The 18,555-nt window shown below is 38.3% G+C and overlaps 1 pseudogene; it reads right to left on the bottom strand.

Annotated features, from left to right (window-relative positions):
* Positions 1 to 3,646: 3,646 nt before the first annotated feature.
* On the bottom strand, positions 3,647 to 4,517 carry LOC107147984 (annotated as a pseudogene).
* Between the last annotated feature and the right edge of the window lie 14,038 nt (positions 4,518 to 18,555).

Here is an 18,555-nt window from a genome sequence, read left to right as displayed (position 1 = left end):
GGAGGAAGGGAGGGAGGGCGGGTAGATATTACCACAGAGTCACTTCTCCAGCCTTTTTTATTTTTTATTTTATTTTGAAACAGTGTTTTGCTAAGTTGTTGAACCTGGCCTTGGACTTATAATCCTCTTCCCACAGCCTCTCAAATTGCTGGTATTTCAGGCGTGCTTAACTACACTTGGCTCCTGCTTCCTTTTAATTAATGTTTGCATGATAAATCTTTCCCCTTTCTTTTACTTTCAATTCTGTTATATTATTACTTGTAGTGAGTTTCTTGTAGACAGAACATAATTGGGTTATGTTTTTAAATATTCTCTGCCAACAACTGTCTTTCAGTTGGTGTATTTAGATTATTTAAGTGTAATCACTGATATGTCAGGACTTCAGTCTATTATTTTGTTTTCTGTTCTGTGTTCGGTGCTGGGGATTGAACCCAGGGCCTTGTGCATTCGAGGCAAGCACTCTACCAGCTGAGCTATATCCCCAGCCCTGTTCTGTGTTTAGGTTTCTATTTTATTTTTTCTGTCTTCCTGTGGTTACTTGAATATTTTATAATTCCATTTTGATTCTTCATAGTGTTTTGGAGTGTATGTCATTGTATAACTATTTTATTGGTTGCTCTAGGTATTATACATATATTCATTATATCACAGTCTACTAGTATCATTATTTTATCAGTTTCAGTAAATTGAAAAATCTTGTGTCTCTACCATTCTTGTTTATAATTCTTTAATAATTTCTCTACGTATATTTAGAACCAGATATGACCTAGTCCAAGGTTTGCTTCCACTGCCCAACATAATTTCAAGTACTTAAGATTATAATGGAATTCCATTTATCTATATTTTTGCTTGCTAGGTTCTTTCTTCCTTCCTGATGTTCTAAATTCTTTTTTGTTTCCTTTCTGTTTATATTTCTACTTAAATTTCTTTAGATTTTTTTAAAGGGTCTGGGCAATAATTTTTTGTTTCCCTTTTTTTCTGAGGATGCCATGATTTTCTTTCATTGATGAAGGATATATATTTTTTTTATGGGATATAGAATTCTAGGATGATTTTATGTTTTCTCTTAGTACTCTAAATATGTGCTACTTCTTCTGGACTCTATGGTTTCTGATTAGATATCTGCTGTCCCTTGATATACTTTTTTTCTCTTTTATGGGAAGTGTCATTTCTCTCTTACTGCGTACAAGATTCTTTTTTTTTTATTTGTCATGTGTTTGCAGAAGTTTGTCTATGATGTTTGGTGTTAATTATGCTTATCCTAAATGTTAAGGATTTGCTCAGATTCTTAAATCATAGGTTATGCCTTTTGCTGTATTTGGGCAGTTTTAGTCATTAGTTCTTAGCATACATTTAGCCCTGCATTATTTTTTCTCTCTTTCCAGGATATGAATGTTAATATTTTTTTTTGTTATAGTCCCATAGGTCCCCGACACTTTGTTTATTTTTTAGTCTGTTGTCTCTGGCTCAGATTGCATAATTCACTCCCTTCCTTCCTTCCTTCCTTCCTTCCTTCCTTCCTTCCTTCCAAACCTGGGCAATTTAATGTAATAAGAGTACAAAATTGTATTTATATAGCTTTAGATTCTAAATTGCAACTAACTTTTATGACACTAACATTGTCATGTTTTGATTTAATAACAAAGATTATCAATAATTATCTGAAAATACTATTAAAATACCATTACCACTTACTACTACTTCAAATTTTCTTCATATGATTTAACCAAAATAATATATTATTATTGAGTGCATAAGTAAATATCAGAATCCAGTTGTCATCTAAAAAATCTTTTTAAAAAATATATATTTGTTATATATGACAACAGAATGCATTACAATTCATATTACACATATAGACCACAGATTTCCTTATTTATTTTTATTGATTTTTAAAAATAAATGACAGTGGAATGCATTACAATTCTTATTACATGTATACAGCATGATTTTTCATATCTCTGGTTGTATATAAAGCTGTACACAAAGTAGAGTCCCATTCTTCACGTCTTCATACATGTACTTAGGGTAATGATGACCACTGCATTCCACTGTCTTTCCTACCCCTATGTCCCCTCCCTTCCCCTTCCTCCTCTTTTCCCTTTTGCCCTATCTAGAGTTCATTTAATACTCCCAGCCCCTACCCCACCGCCCGCTGCTGAAATAAATTATGAATCAGCATCCTTAAATCAGAGAAATAATTTGGCATTTGGGTTTTTTTGGGGGATTGGCTAATTTCACTTAGCATTATGTTCTCCAGCTCCATTCACTTACCTGCAAATGCCATGATTTTATTCTCTCTTAAGGCTGAGTAATATTCCATTGTGTATATATACCACATTTCTTTTATCCATTCATCTACTGAAGGGCATCTAGGTTGGTTCCACAGTTTAGCTATTGTGAATTGTGCTGCTATAAACATTGATGTGGCTGTGTCCCTCTAGTATTCTGTTTTTAAGTCCTTTGGGTATAGACCGAGGAGAGGGATAGCTGGGTCAAATGGTGGTTCCATTCCTAGTTTTCTGAGGAATCTCCATACTGCTTTCCATAGTCTGCTTGTCTTTTTGTCATTCATTTGGAGGCCTTCTTGGTTCTTGATATGATGAGTGCTTCTTTTTAAATTTGAACCTGGAAATTGTGGGTACTATGGTAGGAGACTCTCAATCTCATTTAAACCTTCTGTCTAACTGGCTCTTTCCTGATATGGCTGTCATGTCAGGGGAATGGGGAGCTCTACTTTGTTACTGTTCAGTGGGGTAGAAATTCAGATTCCTCATGGGGCTCTGTTGACATCTGAGGGTGTTGTTCCTCATTTCTAGGCAGGGCTGGGTTTCTGGCTGTGCAGGAGATCTCTGTGGAGGCCTTTTTGTCTGGGTAGTGGTAGGAGTGCTTCATTTCTATTCCCCATGTGGCCTGTACTGAAATTGGGGCAATGGCCTCGCTCTTGACTCCCCACAAGGCTTCCTTTGACACCACCCCAGAGGTAGACAGGGAGGATCTTTTTCCTGCTGGCTGGGAATGGGAGACCTGACTCCCCACGTGGAGCCCATGGACACCATGGGGCTTGGGGTCTCAGCTTCCCACTACTATCCCAGTGAGTGTGGGGGCTGGGCAGCAGGTCTAAGCTGTCAGCTTATGGTGGTGGGAGCAGCACTTGAGTTTTTCCATTCTTTGGCTGGAGCAGAGCAGTTTTTATCAGAAAGTTTTCTGTCTTGCTGGATGGACCCTTTTCTGGTCCTTGGCTAGAAAGAAGACTTTTATTCAAGCATTTTTTTTTCCATCTGTATCTGTTGGTGTTTTTCAAATTCTGACTTTTGTAGCCCCAAGTCTGGTCTATATGAGACAACAAAGCAGCAAGAACCAAAAAGGAAATCACTGCTGTTTTGTACCTAGGGCCCTAAGGTCATCAGCAGGGGTGTGTGTGTGTGTGTTGTGTGTTTTCTGTCTACATTTTATATAGCATTTTTACAAATGTTTCATATTTAGTTTCATATACAGTCCTTAGTTTTTAGTTGTACTACTGTGAGGATTTGAGAAAAGAATGTCTATTTCATCTCCCTCTACCCCAATTGGCTCAATTTTTTTTCATCTCAACAAAAATCTCTTAAGACCCATTCTGTTATAACATTTGTAAACAGACATTAAATTACATACTAAGTAATACATGAAATTTCTTGAATTTAAAACAAGATCTTTCCAATCTTTTCATCACAATGGAATGGAACACTTTCTCTATCTTTAGAGTTGTCGAACTTTTTTTTTCTGTGGTTTTTATATTGATATCTAACTTGTCCACTTTAGTTGTTAGTCGGTCAAGAATGTCATCTTGCTCCTCAGTTTCTGTCTGCATCCCCAGGGCTATGTCCTTGAGATGGCCTAGTCCCATGAACAGTTCATCTAAGTTGCTGTCAATTTTCTGGAGATAGGCTGGAAGGTGTGGGTTCTTTGGGTAAGCCTCTGTATTCACAGCAGAACCAGGCCCTCCAAGGACAGAATCTACATCATCCAGCTTTCTGAGGTTTGGATGGCTGGCTTGGTACTTTGTCTCCTGTTCTTTACTTGTATTTATGGCTTCTTTTAAACTGCTGTTCTGCTGGGGAACAAGAGTACCATTCTCTTCAGATGGGGTCTCCGTTGGTTTGGTTTTGAAGTAATTGAGGAGCCCCCCAAACACACTCTTAATGCTGTTGATGTGTTTCTGGCTAGTCTTCAAATCTTGATCCATTTTGTTGATCCATTTTGTCCACCATCTTTTCTGTGTGTTCTAGGACTCCTCGCTGTCGAACTAGTTCCTTGGAAGAGGCAACCCCAATCTTCTTGGACTCCTACATAAGGGACAGGGACCTGCTAGTGCTGGCGGCTGTGGCCTCTGCCCTGCCCAACATCTCCTGCCGCAGGTACTGCTGCCTGTCGGCGGGTGCGTTACGTCCGTCCGGGAGGTCGCGGGCATCTCTCCACCGGACCGAGTCTTCCTCTTCCGCATCAAAAGGGTTGTAGCTTTTGGGGTAGGCAGACATGGTGCCGGAGAGCCTCTCGGTCCCGGAAAGAGGAGGAGCCTCAAATTTTAATATGGAAGGAAAATAAGGGGAAAACCCCACATTACATAAGACCTTGATTTCGTGAAAAAATTTATGCAAATGAACATTTACACGTAGGATTGTGAACACACAAGTCAACACATGCAAAGGACATACACCAAAACTTAATTCCTTATCTTTGCTTCTGATTTCTTCAAATTAGCTAATTTTTGTATTGATAACTGGAAGAAATAAAGTATAAAAATGGTTTTCCTTTTGTTTAAAAATAGTTTTTCATAGATTGTAAGAGGGTCGTTTTACATGTCATAGACATTGAAGTGTTAAAGACATTAAAGTAGAACTCTAGAAAAATACCAAGGTTGATTTCTATATGAAATGAAAAGAAACCAAAGGTACAAGCGTATTCAGACCTGTCCTTTACCATTTCACTGTCATGATTTATTTTTTAAGCTACCTCTAAATGTAAAACAGAATGATGGTGTATACATCCACTCTCCTAAGTTATCAGATTGCAGTGAAGCAGTTCCTCCCACCATCTTTACGCTCTGTAAACAAGCACTTCACCTTTTTGACCCAGAAGCCTATTAGTGTGACAAATCTGTCTTCACCTGCTCTGCCAATTAGACTTACAAGTGAAGGGCAGCCTCTTGGCTTCCATGCTTGGCTCTGTAACTCATGCTGAGCATGAGGGTCACCCCGTCACCCTGTTACCCTTCACTTTCCCCTCCTGGAAGCTAAGAGGGATGATAGTCCCTATCTGGAAGATAATGAAATGGTCAAGGATTAGCTTGTATATTAAGAGGACCTCAAGGGGAATGTCAAAATCCCACACATTTCTGCCACACCCTCCTCCATCTGAAATTTCTGTTACTAAATCCGAAAATTCATGCAGCTCAAACAGTATAATGCACATTCAAACTTTTTTTTTCAAAAAAGATGCTTTTTCTTTTACTGTGGAAATCTGAATGTGAAGATTTATGAAATCCTTCCTTAGAATGCTGGTCCCTTATGGCTAACAGACTAGGATAAACAGTTTGTCTGCCTTCTTGGACGATAAATCAGAAGTATCCAGTATCCATTATTGAAGACACCCGTGCTTCAAGTATTACAAGGCAGTTGGAGAGATCATCCGGCTCCCCTGCCTTCATCCTCATGGAAATTACTTTCCGTGCAAAAGAACAAAAACAAAAACAAAAACAAAAAAATAAAGTATGTTTCTAACTGCCAGGCCTGAGTTGGGAAGATCTTCTATTTGTTGGCTTTGGTAATTTAATTTCCCAGATACGCACGGTTCTCCCTTAGCATTTAGGCATTGGATAAAGGCCCATTTTTCTGGCTGAGTTAACGTGTCCCAGGGATCAGCTTCTCCCTCTGAGCAACATCAGAGGATCCCCCAGATTGCTCTGTTTTCCAGTGCTAACCTGCTCGATGGAAGATCTTCATTACATGTTGCTCATGTGCAGATCTGGCGTATGCTCCCCTGTTTCCTAGTGAGAAAAGACAGATTCCAAACCTCATTCATTGCTTTACATGGGAATCTGAGCTGCCACATGTAAAGCAAAAGAGCCTACAGAAATTGGAGAGAAAGTTTCTGTGTTCTTACCTTAAGTCAGTTGGAAGATGACCAACCTACACACACCTTACAATAACGGAGAACCAGCCTTTCAAAACTCTGGCTCTGTTTCCCATGCCACAACCTGTTAAAAGATGGCCCATACAACTCATGATCCAACATCCAGCAAGCTTGGTGTGATGGGCACAGGTGCTATTTTGGTCATGTTATGATACGTTATACATGACACGAGAATGCGCGAATCCTGTTCTGTCAATCAACTTTCACACACCAGAGGCAAAGAAAATAGTAATCAAAAGTACCATCACTTGAGCTAGTGGATTGTACACCCCAGGAGTCTCCTCTACAACAGGGTTAGTGCAGTCGGCTTGGGTTGGAATTCTACCTGAATCTAGGCCTCTCTCCCTTCTAATTTTCAATCTTATTCTCAGGTACTAGAGACGGGAATGCCCACATGCTTGGGTCAGAAAGGATAGAGGAGAAGCAGGATAGGTGAGATAGTTCCTCAAATCTTATTCTCCAACACGCACTGTGTATCAGCATCAGCATCACCTAAACATTTGTTAGAAATGGGACCCTACCTTAGAGGGACTGGGTCAGAATATGCATTTTAAACAAGATCCCCAGGTGGTTTGTTCCTGTTTGAGAAGCACCATCCTAGCAGCCCTGGGTATTCAGCTAGCCCACTCACGTGTGACTATGTCTTCACTGTGACCTTAGTGACCCTGCCCCCCATGAAGCAGGGACCAATCTATCAAAAATTTGAATAACCAAATTTGTACTCTCAACTATTGAGGAAGGAGGAAAGAGGGGAGAACAAAAACAGCTAAGCTCTCATCCACTGCGTGGGGACAATTGTGGTTCTAATAAAATTAAATGGCTACCTTCCTGAAGTTGAATTAATTGAACTTTACTGAGGGTTTTCTCAGCATGCTAATGTGCTTGTGACTATTAAGACAAGAACATAATATGTGACATTGCCCAAACTCTACAAATCATAGAATCCCCTTTTGAGGGATCCCTATTAACAATGAGTGTTTCATGGAATTCATTATAGGAAGTGTTGATTTCAGGGAAATCATGGTTCTGGTTGGAACAGGTGAAATTCAGTTCCCCATCTCCATCTCTATATGAAGTTGAGTTTTGTTTAATTGCTTGAACTTTGGATTTGCAGATTTTTCAAAAGTTAAGACACCTGTAGTGAAGTTATATCTAACATGATAATTAGAAACTAAAGTTAGCACATAAAGCAAAAATAGTTCAGTAACAACTTCCTTTGGGGGAAAAAAAAAACCTTTTAAATATTGCTATATTCTAGCCTAACCCACCATCACTTATAGAAGTTCAATATAGCTTCTTTGTTATCTCTCACTGGCATTTGCCCTGCTTCTCTTTTTATTGTTGCATATTAATTACACAGAATGGTGGCTTTCATTGTGGCGTATTAATATGTAGGTGAGAACCTGATCAGTGTTTGTACTCCATGTAATTTGAGGAGCATATATTGTTAAACACTAGAATTACATCAGTATGAGATTGCTCTCGCTTTTAGGTGTGGGTGGGAACTAAGACTGAGAGAACGGCATATTTATGTCTCCTGCCCTGAGCTATGGTGAGCAAATGCCTTTGGTGGAAATGACCATGGAATGATCCATACTACTTAAAGAGTTCTGTCCTTTTTCTCTTAGCAGGTATTATTAAATTTACATGAAATTTTCATATGCTGCAAAGCCTCTTTGTTACACACACAATTTCAGAAAGCGTTTTTGGCTAGGGGAAAAATCAGAAACCTGGATTTTTCTTACTTGTCCTTTTTAGTTACACATGACAGTAGATCCTTTTGGATATAGTTATACAAGCATGGAAAGTATCTTATTCTAGTTAGGACCCCATTCTTCTGGATGTACATGATGGTAGGTCTTACTCTTGTATTTTCATATATGTACATGGGGAAATTACGTCAGATTCATTTCACTGTCTGTCTTTGGCCTATCCCCACTTCCTTCCCTTCCTTCCCCATTGTCTAATCTACTGAATTTACATTCTCCCTTGTACTTCCTGCCCCCTTATTTTGTGTTAGCTTCCGCCTATCAGAGAAGACAGTTGACCTTTGGTGTTTTGGGATGGGTTTATTTCACTTAGCATGATCTCCAGATCCATCCATTTATTGGCAAGTATCATAAAATCAGTTTTCTTTATGGCTGAGCAATAGTTTGTTGTGTATATATACCATGTTTTCTTTTTCCATTCATCTATTGAAGGGCACCTTTGGTTCCATAGCTTGGCTATTGCGAATTGAGCTGCTATAAACATTGATGTGGCCGTGTCACTATAGTATGCTGATTTTAACTCCTTTGGATATAAACCAAGGAGTAGGATAACTGGGTAAATGGTGGTTCCATTCCAAGCTTTTTGAGGAATCTCCATGCAGCTTTCCAGAGTGGTTGCATCAATTTGCAGTCCCTCCAGCAATATATAAGTGAACCTTATTCCCCACATCCTGGATAACATTTATTGTTGCTTGTATTCTTGAAAATTGCCCTTCTGACTGGAGTGAAATAGATTCTCAGCAGTTTTAATTTGCATTTCTCTAATTGAATATTGCTGTATTCTAGCCTAACCCACCATCACTTATAGAAGTTCAGTATAGCTAGAGATGTTGAGTTTGGAAGTGCTTCCTCTTTTTATACTTCCTGAAATAAATGGAAGAGTATTGGTATTAGTTCTTTAAAGGTCTTATAGAAATGCATCCATCTGGACCTGGGCTTTTCTTAGTTGGTAGGCTTCTGATGGTGTCTTCTATTTTGTGGCTTGAAATTGACCTGTTTAAATTGTGTATATCATCCTGATTCAATTTGGGCAAATCATATGACTCTCAAAATTGATCAATGCTTTCGATATTCTATTTTATTGGAGTTCAAGTTTTCAAAAATAATTTCTAATTATCTTCTATATTTCTGTAGTGCCTGTTGTGATATTTCCTTTTTCATTATGTATGTTAGTAATTTGAATTTTCTCTCCTTCTCTTTGTTAGCATGGCTAAGGGTCTGTTTTGTCAATTTTTAAAATTGTTTCTTTGGTTTCAATTTCATTGGTTTCTGCTCTGATTTTAATTATTTCCTGTCTTCTACTGCTTTGGTGTAGATTTGTTCTTCTTTTTCTAGGGCTTTGAGGTGGAATGTTAAGTCATTTATTTGTTGACTTTTTCTTCTTTTAAGGAATGAACTTCCTGCAAGGAACTTTTCTCTCAAAACTGCCTTCATAGTGTCCCAGATATTTCAATACATTGTATGAGTGTTCCCATTTATCTCTAAGAATTTTTTAATCTCCTCCTTGATGTCTTTGCAACCCATTGTTCATTCAGTAGCATATTGTTTAGTCTCCAGGTGTTGGAGTAGCTTTTATTTTTTATTTTATCATTGATTTCTGATAGAATGCAGGGTAGTATCTCTACTTTTTTATATTTGCTAAGAGTTGCTTTGTGGCATAATATATGGTCTATTTCAGAGGGGGATCCATGTCCTGCTGAGAAGAAAGTGTATTTGCTTGTTGAAGGATGAAATAATCTATATATGTCAGTTAAGTCCAAGTTATTGTTTGTATTATTAAGTTCTATAGTTTCTTTGTTCAGCTTTTGTTTGGATGATCTATTCACTGGTAAAAGATGCATGTTTGGGTCACACAGAATTATTGTGTATGGTCTATTTGAAGAATTTGAAGAATTTGTTTTATGAATGTAGATGCTCCATTATTTGGGGCATATAAATTTACTATTGTTATGTCTTGTTGATGAATGGTTCCTTTAAGCAATATGAAATATCCTTCTTTATTCCTTTTGATTAACTTAGGCTTAAAGACTACTTTATTTGATCTGAGGATGGAAAACCCTGCTTATTTCCTCACTTCATGTGAGTGGTACGATTTTTCCTACTTTTAACCTTCAATCTGTGTATGTCTTTTCCTATGAGAACAGTCTCTTGGAGGCAGCAAATGTTGGGTCTTTTTTAAAAATCCAGTCTGCCAGTCTATGCCTTTTGACTGGTGAAATTAGGCCATTAACATTCAGGGTTATTATTGAGAAGTGATTTGTATTCCCAGCCATTTTTGTTTATTTTTAGTATTTAACTTGACTTGGTTTCTCCTCTGATTAGTTTTTCCTTTAGTATAATACCTCCCTTTGATAATTTTCATTGTTGTTTTTCAATTCCTCTTCATGGAATATTTTACTGAGGATATTCTGTAGTGCAGACTTTCAAGTTGTAAATTCTTTTAATTTTTGTTTATCATGGAAGATTTTTATTTTATCATGAAATCTAAAGCTTAATTTTGCTGGATATAAGATTCTTGGTTGGTATCCATTTTCTTTCAGAGCTTGGTATATGTTGTTCCAGGATCTTCTAGCTTTCACTGAGTTGAAAAATCTGCACATAATGTAATTGGTTTCTCCCCTATGTGTTATCTGATTTCCTTTCTCTTGTGGCTTTTAATATTCTCTCCTTATTCTGTATGCTAGGCATTTTCATGATAATGTGGCTTGGTGTGGATCTGATATGATTTGGTGTTCCGTAAGACTCTTGAATTCTTCATGTTTGGAAAAATTTTTGATATTATTCATTTCTTTGGTTTGAAACTCTATTCCTTCCTCTATTCCAATAACTCTTAAATTTGGTCTTTTTAAGGTATTCCATATTTCTTGAATGTTCTGCTCATGGTTTCTTACCATTTTCACTGTGTGATATATATTCTCTTCAAGATTATATATTTTGTCTTCATTGTCTGAGTTCCTGTGTTTCTAGTGTCAGATCAGGTGGGGGAGCTGAGTGACAGCATTGGACAATGATTTCAGAGGGGACTATCTCCACTGCTGCAGAGTCCCAAGATGGCGGCCACCAGGGGAGCCCCATGTTGGTAGGTGGAGGTCCACATGGGAGTGGTGGCTGGAGTTCCTGCTTGTGGGAAGCTGCTGGGTGTCCTGCGTGGGAGCTACAAGGGTGATTTTTGCTTGGGGTGAGTGGCTGAAAGTTCTGCACAGGTGCTGATGGTCCCACTCAGGTCCCTGGTGGTCCTGCGTGGGCAAGTAGCTGGGAGACCTACTCTGATGCTAAGGCTTGGAGCCTTGGACCAACTCCGCTGTGAGTCTTGCTCAGGAGCAGGAATATTGTGCCCAGATAAGTAGTATTCTCATTACTTGAGTCCCAGGTCACAGAGCCACACAGAATGCTGCCTCCCTCTGGCCCACCATCTTGGATCCACCCTGATGTCCAAGCTTCCATTTTTAAATGAGGAGAATTTTAAAAACTATCATTGCTAACCTTGGATCTAAAAAGTCTGGGTTTTTTTTCTGCCTATAGTGTAACTCTTTGTATTGTAAATATATTAAAGATAATGAGTATTTTAAAAATTGTGTATATATATATATCATGTGTGTGTGTGCGCGTGCGCGTGTGTGTGTGTTCCAAAGACCTTAAGGTTTTTGGAAGGCAGCTCCTTGTGAGAAATGGGGCAGGACGTAGGAAGGAGTCTTTACTTTGGTGATTCGTGTTTAACAGAAGCACCGATTCCTTGCCTGTCTTCTTCCGAGGCTAGTTGACAGTTAACATGGAATACAATTCTTCTGGATTCCCAGGGGACAGGTGCCATTATCTGAAGAACAACCTGGTCCTCACTGAGCCCCTTTCATACCTCAACTATGACCCAGTGATGTTTACAGAAATCAATTTGAAGAGCCCAGGTTAAAAACAAACAAACACCCCAAAAATTGTGTGTGTGGGGGGAAGCCTTCCAAGGCAGATAGCATAACTTCCCCAGCCAAGCGAACTGTGCCATCCAATTATTCCCAATTACAATTGCGTTTCTTTCTTTAATGTTTCCTATGCTGATCTCCAAGTTGCTAATGAAGCAGGCCCCTGCTTTATGATCCCCATTGTTGCGACTTGCTGGGCTTAATTGCTTTGTCTCCATAACAGACAGAAAATTCTGAACAATTAGACAATAAGAAGGAAGCAAAATGGGGGAAATGGCTTAGATTCTTTCATTTTAATTATGCTGATAGTGCACCCTACAGTTCTGAATCAGTACTGGAGTGCTATTTTTGAGAGCATTCAATAACATCCAACTAGAGTTAATAAATTTATATTTCTAATGCAAAAAAAAAAAAAAAGCCCCTCCTCTAACTCAACTGGTTGTTGCTTTTTGCAGAGCAGCGATACTTGCTATGCACATGGCAGGCTCCTCCCTCCCTCTTCACCACAAGGGCTCTGTTTTTTTCTGTAGCATCCCTGTTTTCTGTATAAGGAAAATAGAGTGTCAAAGCTGATTCAGTTCACCGTATATCTTGGGCATCTTGTTCCCCAAGTATTTCCAAGAATGACTCTTAGAAATTTTTGTTTGCTTAAATTCCTTTACAAATGTCCAAAATATTTAAATGGGGCTCAGATTTCAGTCTGTTTTGTGTTGGAAGATGCAAGGCCCTGCGTGGTTAGGTTCCTACCTCATCTCCACCTGTGCTGTGTTCCATTCTCTTTTCTGACTCTCTCCAGCTACACTGGCCTTGCAGTCTACAAATAGCCTGAGCTCAGTCCCACCTGCTGGTCTTCCTCTGCCTCTGTGTGGCTGCTTCCTTCCGTCCTCGGTTCCAATGCCACCTCCTCAGAGATGCCTTTCTCAATCCCTTGGTCTGTTTTGCTCTTCCTCTCACACCCTCCTCCCTGGTTACTGTTTCACTGAATTCTGATTGTTGCCTTCACAGAAAAAAATTGGGATTGCATATTTACTTCTCTGACAACTTGTTGATCACCTGGGTGGCATCAGCACAGGAACTATCTGTGTTTTATCAACTACTGTGTAAGCAGAAAGTTATACAGTGTTTGAAACTAGTAGTTGCTCAATAAATATTTGTTCAGTGACTAAATGAATGAATAGATAATAGGTAATGACAGAGCATCTGTGGTCTATTGATTTGTTCTCTAAACTGACCTCCCCATGAAACTGAGGATGCCTTGAAGGTAGGGATCTTGGTTCTTGGAATCCTCAAGGTCTGACATTGTACTCTTGATATGATTGTAAATCAGCTAGTGCTAGAGAAAGGTGTGAAAGAAAGTTCCCAAAGGGCACGGGCCTTGCAGTCCATTCTATATGCCATGACAATGGTTGGTGTAGAAATAGATGCACTTAAAAATAATGTAGTTTATGCCCACGCAGTACAGTGAGTGGGAGGGTATTCTCACTTATTTTCCTATCACAATCAAACCTACATTCATTTTCTATTACTTATTTTAGATGAATGATAATTAAATGTTTACATGTACTTTCATTTTGTTTTGCTTTTCTAAGGTATGCATGCAATCTCAATGTGGGTGATGCAAACATTCAGAAAAGGATCTAAAAGTTCAAAGCCAACCTCAGCAACTTAGAAAGACCCTATCTCAAAATAAAAAATGAAAAAAAAAAAAAGGGCTGGGGATGTGGCTCAGTGATTAAGTGCCCCTGGGTTTAATCCCAGTACCAAGAAAAAAAAAATCTAAGAAACAAAAATCCCCACTAATTTCACAACCTGGAAAGAACACTGTTAATCTTGTGATGTTTCCTTACAGACTTTCACACACATGCACACACAAACCCCTTACCAGTAACAAAACAAAATTGAATACCATTTGTTCTCTTTCTTTTTCACTATAAATTTATTTTTTTATAATAACATAAAGCTCACTGTCAGCCTTGGCCTCTCTCTTGCTCAACCCATGCTGCTCTATTTATGGAGTATGACTTCCATCTTTACCTTCAATGAATCTGTACTTTGTTTAAAGAAAAACATAGTCATATCATTGAAATTTAAAACTTTCTTTTCTTTTTGTTACTAAGGATTGAAGCAAGGGGTGCTCTTCCACTGAAGACCCTTTTCATTTTGAGAACAGGGTCTTGCTAAGTTGCAGAGGCTGGCCTTGAACTTGCCATCCTCTTGCCTCAGCCTCCTGAGTTGCTGGGATTGCAGGTGTGCACCCGGTGCTCTGCATAGTTCCTTACAAATATGATTTTTGATGATTGCAAAATATATAATTGAAATATGCATTATAAGGTATTCAGCTGCTTTCCTGATATCAAGTATCAAGTTTGTGTTCTTTTTGGTTTCAGTAACTGTGCTGTGGATACTCATGTATCTAAATGCCTTCACTGGGGACACATGCTTAGGAGACACGCCCACACAGAGTAGAAATTCCATCAGGCCCTCCTCTGATGCTGGAAGTGCTTCCCAGGGAGTCGTACAAGTCCTGTTTCCACCAGGAGAAGTTAATATCGTTGGATTAGCTTTGGCTACTTTCTCTTTTTCCTCTCCTGTGAACTTTGTTTATTCTTTTTGATACTCCTCACCAACCCCCACCCCGTCTGTGGAATCTCAGTGTTTTTCTTATGATTTCAATAATATTATACATACTAAAGATTTTCTAGTTTTGCTATATTCATGTAAAAATCTCCTTCCTCGTGGCTGCCATTTTTCTTGTTCTTTAAGACATTATAATTGGCTTTATTGGAGTCTGATCTACCTGAAGACATACTCATCAATTTTAAGTGTGTGATGTAATGGATTTTGACCAATGTACAGAGTCTCATAACCACTGTGGCGCTCAAGATGCAGAACATGTCCATTGAGTTTCCTTGTCTCCTTTGCAGTCTGTCCATTGGCTCTGTCCTTGGAACCTCGCAACCACTGCTGTGCACTTCTATTTTACCTTCTGGGATTGCAGACAACCAGAATCCTATATTGTGTAGTTTTCTGTGTCTGGCTTCTTTCAGTTAGCTTAAGACAATTTAATCACGTGTTAATCATGCATTTTTGTGTTTATCAGCAGGCTGTTCCTTTTTTATTACTGTGTAGTATTCCATATTATGACCATATGCCATAATTTGTTTATCTCAATAGGCATTTGAATTGTTTCTAGCTGTTTGGTTCTTAAGGATAAAGGTGCTGTTGAGGGTTACAGAGACTTCTGTTTCTAGGCAACTTGGATTTATTCTTTCAACTGAAGCAACAACAGTGTTAGATATATAAAGCAATGTTTTGGGTTTTTTTTCAAGATAGTGACATGAAGCTGTGGAAGGCAGTAATCCCTGTACATGTAGAAAGGGAACAAAGAATAGATGATACAAATAGAAATCAATCTGGCATCTACAAATTGCCATCTCTGATGTAAATGATATAGGTGTCTCAATTAAAAGGCATAGGTTATCAGATTGGATAAAGAAAAGTAAGAATTATATGCTGCTTACAAGAAACTTAATTTAAACATAAAGTCACTAATAGGTTAAAGGAGAAAAATATATACTATTCTAACACTAACTGAGAAATCTGGAGTGGCTATATTAATATCTGACAAACTAGACTTCAGAACAAAGAATATTTTCAGGGGTAGAAAGGGTAATTTCACAATGATAAAGGTCAATTCATCAGGAGAACATAATACTCATAAATGTTCATGTACTTAATAACAGCTTTAAAACACAAGAAGCAATTGTTAGGATGGCAAGTAGTAACAGGGCACAGTTTTAAAAAAATTTTTTATTGTTTTAATCAGTTATACATGACAGAAGAATGCACTTTGATACATCACATACAATTGAGTATATTTTCTCATTCTTCTGGTTATACATGATGTAGAATCTCGCCATAATATAGTTTTATATGTACATAGGGTAATGATGTCTGATTCATTCTACTTCCTACCCCCATAGCTCCTCCCCTCCTTTCACTCCCCTTCACCTCATCTAAAGTAACTCTCTTCTTCCCTGCCCCACCCCCTTACTGTGAATTAGCACCCACATATCAGAGAAAACATTTGGCCTTTGGTTTTGTGGGATTGGTTTATTTTGCTTAGCATGATACTTCAGCTCCATCCATTTACCTGCAAATACCATAATTTCATTCTTTTTAAAGGCTGAGTAATACTCCATATCATATTTTATATATATATATATATATATACACACACACACACACACACACACATATATATGTATAAATATATGTATATATCACATTTTCTTTGACCATTTATTGCTGAAGGGTATCTAGGTTGGTTCCATAGTTTAGCTATTGTGAGTTGAGCTGCCAAAAATATGCATGTGGCTGCATCAGTGTAGTATGCTGATTTTAAGTCCTTTGGGTATAAACTGAGGAGTGGGATAGCTGGGTCAAATGGTGGTTCCTTTCCAAGTTTTCTGAGGAATCTCCATACCACTTTCCATATGGTTGCACCAATTTTCAGTCCCACCTGCAGTGTATGAATGTGCCTTTTCCCCCACATCCTCGCCAATATTTATTGTTGTTTGTGTTCTTGATAGTTGCCATTCTGAACTGGGGTTAGCTTAGGATTTGACTTCCTTAATAAGTATCCTAATGCATAAGAAGTAAAATCAAGAAACAATGGGATGAATTGAAACTAAAATGCTTCTTCTCAGCAGAGGAAACAATAACCTGAAGAGAGAGCCTACAGAATGGGAGAAACTCTTTACCACAGGATACACAAAGAACTCAAAAAACTTAACACCAACTCCCCCCCCCCAAATCCCAATTAATAATGGGCTAAGGAGCTGAGCAGATATTTCACATAAGAAGAAACACAATTGATCAACAAATATATGAAAAAAGTATCCATCTCTTCAGCAATTAGAGATATGCAAATCAAAACTACTCTAAGGGCACAGTTTTAATCAGAAATTTAAATACATTTCTCAATATTTGAGAGAGACAAGTAGACAGAAATATATATAATCTTCAAACAATGCATTTATAGAATGTTCCACTCAAAGAAAATGCATATTTTTCTCTCCTAGGGTACACAGGACATTCACCAAGTCAGATCTTATTTGTGTTACTAATGTGTATTATTGAATTTAAAAGAATTAAACATGGAATATAATTAAGTCAGAAACCAATAACATGCTTCTGGGAAATTTCCCACTCTTTGGAAATACTATATGACACTACTAAATAGAACCCAGGTCAAAAAAGAAGTGAAAAGTAAAATGAGAAAGTATTCTGAAAAGAAGAAAAATGAAAATACAATGTATCAGAATATGTGGGGTCCTGCTAAGGTAGTACTTAGAGGGAAATGGATACCATCAAATGACTCTATTAGAACAGAGGTGTCAAATCTGTGACTCAGTTACCACCTACGTAAGTTAGAAAAAGAAAACCCAGTGAAATCCTAAGTGAGCATGAAAGGAAATAAAAAAAACAAAGAAGAAACAATAAAATATAAACTTTAATCGTAATATAGAAAAAGTCAGTGAACCTCTCAGAAGACGGGGGATACCCAGTAATGATGAGGTGGTTTTAATTGTCATAAATGAGCTTCTGAATTGCTTCTCCTGTCGATTGTGAATGGGATGCTTCCTACGGATTCTCGGATGTCAAGAAGACTTACGTTTCTGGTGCAGGTCTGCTGGTGAAGCCTTCTGTCAGCCGTCAGTTGTCTGCGTCAGTATTTGATCTTTGGTGTTCAGAGGTTTTCACCTGGTAGAGAGTTAGAGGTTGACAGCGTTCCCTGCAAACTTCAGGTGCCTCTCTCTCTGCTGCCTTTTGGATGGCTTTTACGGTTGTCCCCAAGTTCAATTGATCTTTTCTCCCCAGGTGATCTGGCATTGATCCTGTCCTATTCATTTTCATTTCCCATCTTTTTCATTCTCTAGAGAGTTTACTGGGAATCTTTTGTACCTTCCCATCTCCACCATGCTTGAGTTTTCCTTTCCTTTGAAGACACAGGCGATAGTTGGAAGAGTTTTATTATCTTCCTTGTCTGACTTCCATCACACCTGTCATTTCTGGGTCTGTCCCTTTGAACTGACTTTTTTTCTTGGTAATGAGTTATCTGCTTTTGGACCTGTCTATTAATGAACTACTTTCTTATCTTAATGGATACTTAGTAATTGCACATATTTATGAAATCATGTGTTGTTTCAATGCCCGTATGTAAGGTGTGATCATCAGATCAGATAACTGACCTATCCTGCCCTCAGACGTTTATCATTTCCTTGTGTTGGAAACATTCAAAATCCTCTCTACCAGCTATTTTGAAATATCCAATGAATCACTGCCATTCATAGTTACCTTGACTTTGTTGCATGGGACCTTAGATGTTATTCCTTCATTCTGACAACACCCCTGTGCCTGCGGTCTGTTCTCTCTGTTGCTTTGTCCCCCTACAGTAACAGGCTCTGGTAAACACTCTAGAGTTTCTGCTTAGTACTTTTTAGCTTTCACATATAGCTCAATAATACGTGGTACTTGTCTTTCTGTGCCTGACTCACTTCATTTAACACAATGTCCTTGCATCCATGTTGTGCAAATGGCAGGATTTCATTTTTTTATGGCCGAATAATATTTCTCTGAGTGTGTGTGTGTGTGTGTGTGTGTGTGCGCGCGTTTGTGTGTGTATTTAGATACACACC

This window comes from Marmota marmota, unplaced genomic scaffold (genome assembly GCF_001458135.2).
Source record: "Marmota marmota marmota unplaced genomic scaffold, marMar, whole genome shotgun sequence".
In the NCBI taxonomy this organism is placed as follows: Eukaryota; Metazoa; Chordata; class Mammalia; order Rodentia; family Sciuridae; genus Marmota; species Marmota marmota.
The sequence above is the reverse complement of the archived record's forward strand: the minus strand, read 5'-3'. Positions and strand labels throughout refer to the sequence as shown.